The following is a 2,479-nucleotide window of genomic DNA, read 5'->3' as shown; positions in this document are numbered from 1 at the left end:
ACCACAAACACAAATACTCTAATATACACTCACTATCACACACACACACACACACACACACACACACACACACACAAATACTCTAATATACACTCACTATCACACACACACACACACACACACAAATACTCTAATATACACTCACTATCACACACACACACACAAATACTCACTCTACACTCTCTCTCGTACACACACACACACACACACATACTCTAATATACACTCACTATCACACACACACACAAATACTCACTCTACACTCTCTCTCGTACACACCACACATACAAACACACACACACACACACACACACACACACACACACACACACACACATACTCTAATATACACTCACTATCACACACACACACACACACACACACACAAATACTCACTCTACACTCTCTCTCGTACACACCACACATACAAACACACTATCTCTCTTTCACACACACAAAATACTCTAACATACACTCACTATCACACACACACACACACACAAATACTCACTCTACACTCTCTCTTTTACCACTCATACATACATCCACACACACACACACACACACTCTCTCTCTCTCTTTCCATCACACACACACACTCTCTCTCTATCACACACAAAATACTCTCATATACACTCGCTATCACACACACACACAAATACTCACTACACTCTTACACACCACATATACATACACTCAATCACACACCCAAAATACTTTCATATACACTCACTCTCATGCACACACACTCTCCCTCTCACACACACACACAAACACGTGGCTACACACACACTCTCTCTCTCCTCAAACCAAACTTCCTTTCTCCAGTTTAGTCATCGCCTGAATAACCTTAAACCTACAAACACACAATCAATCCTGAAAACACACACACACACACACAAAGCACTAGTTAGTTAGCTAGTCAGTCCTGTGTGTGTGTTCATGAGTTAAAAATAATGACATCCGGTTTAATGAACAAATCCACCGCGCTGAGGAGTCAAGACACAATCCACTGCATTCAGACATAACCCACAGCAGCCGGAGACCAGCAACACACACACACACACACACACACACACACACACACACACACACACACACACACACACAACTGAAAACACCATATACTGTGTTTTACAGCACTCCAACTCACATAGAAACTACATTATTATTACACATTGTCAATATTATATTCAAGACTGCTCACAGCACTCGCCTATAATCATGCACTGTACGTAAATATGCAGTTTTAAGTTAAATTAAGCATATCTGGACACTTTAAACACACTGGTATTGGTAATTATTAGGACATTTTCCTTTTTAAAAAGTTGTGTTTGACCTAAAATGTACAGCAAGAGTGTTTGTGATTGACCATAATCATCATGAACATAATCATCGTTCTGCATTAAACACACACACACGCACACGCACACGCACACGCACACACACACACACACACACACACACACACACACACACACACACACACACACACACACACACACTCCTCTCCCAAAAGCACATTCCACCTGCATTCCTTCACTGCCACATGTGTACACTCAATAAAAGCGAGTTCTCCATCACAATGCGAGTCATTAATATTCACAAAGTTAAAAACAACAAGCCAAAGTTGGATCTCTGTTGAGTTTATGCCCAAATCTGACCTCCATCGCTGCTGTTGCCTCGAGCAGAGCAATAAACGAAGTCGGAAATCAGATCTGGCCCTTAAGCGGAGATCAGCCGCGGCCCGAGCGGGTGTTTACCGGGAGAAAGAGTCCTCCATGCGGGGAGCGCGGCGGCGGCCGGTCGCTGGTCGGCCTGGAGGTGTAGTTTAGCGGCTGTGCGTTCAGACAGCAGACTCTCCAATAGAGAAACACTGCTCTCTTTCTCTCTCTCTCTTTCTCTCTCTGTCTCTCTCTCTCTTTCAGTTCAGGAAGTGATTTCGCCTTCATTCTGACATCATTCTCCAGCGCTTTCAGGAGTTTTTTTTAAAGACACAGTCGGACCGTCCCATTGCGTTCACGTTTAATACACAGTATCCATCAGTTATTCGCCAGAACACACTATATATGTGTGTGTTTTGTGTTTTTTGTGTAAAATAAACTCTGGCACTTGAAAAAAAATGTAAATATTAAACTAAAGTGTGACAAACACACAATAGATAGAGTGTGAATACTATAGTAAAGCACTTAAAGTGATTCTGTAGTTGATTTGGTAACATAACAACTATATTAATGTTCTGCTACAGGGAAAATTACACTAAATATTAGTGTATAATGGTGTGAATACTATAGTAAAGCACTTAAAGTAGTTTGTAGTTGATTTGGTAACATAACCACTATAGTAATGTTCTACTACAGGGAAAATTTCACTAAATATTAGTCTATAATAGTGTGAATACTATAGTAAAGCACTTAAAGTGATTGTGTAGTTGATTTGGTAACATAACCACTATAGTAATGTTCTACTACAGGGAAAA

The 2,479-nt window shown here is 40.7% G+C and overlaps 1 protein-coding gene across 2 annotated transcripts in view; it reads right to left on the bottom strand.

Moving 5' to 3' along the window:
- LOC130229864 (nucleus accumbens-associated protein 2) overlaps positions 1-1,917 on the bottom strand; it is a 32,444-nt gene extending 30,527 nt beyond the window's left edge. The window contains exon 1 of one of the 2 annotated variants that reach the window (XM_056458879.1): positions 1,665-1,917. The gene's annotated coding sequence lies outside the window, so the exon portion shown is untranslated. The remainder of the gene's footprint in view (positions 1-1,664) is intronic. The other variant, XM_056458881.1, reaches the window with a different exon arrangement.
- Between the last annotated feature and the right edge of the window lie 562 nt (positions 1,918-2,479).

Source organism: Danio aesculapii, chromosome 5 (genome assembly GCF_903798145.1).
Source record: "Danio aesculapii chromosome 5, fDanAes4.1, whole genome shotgun sequence".
Classification (NCBI taxonomy): domain Eukaryota; kingdom Metazoa; phylum Chordata; class Actinopteri; order Cypriniformes; family Danionidae; genus Danio; species Danio aesculapii.
Note: the sequence above shows the minus strand (reverse complement) of the source record. Positions and strands in the feature narration are given on the sequence as shown.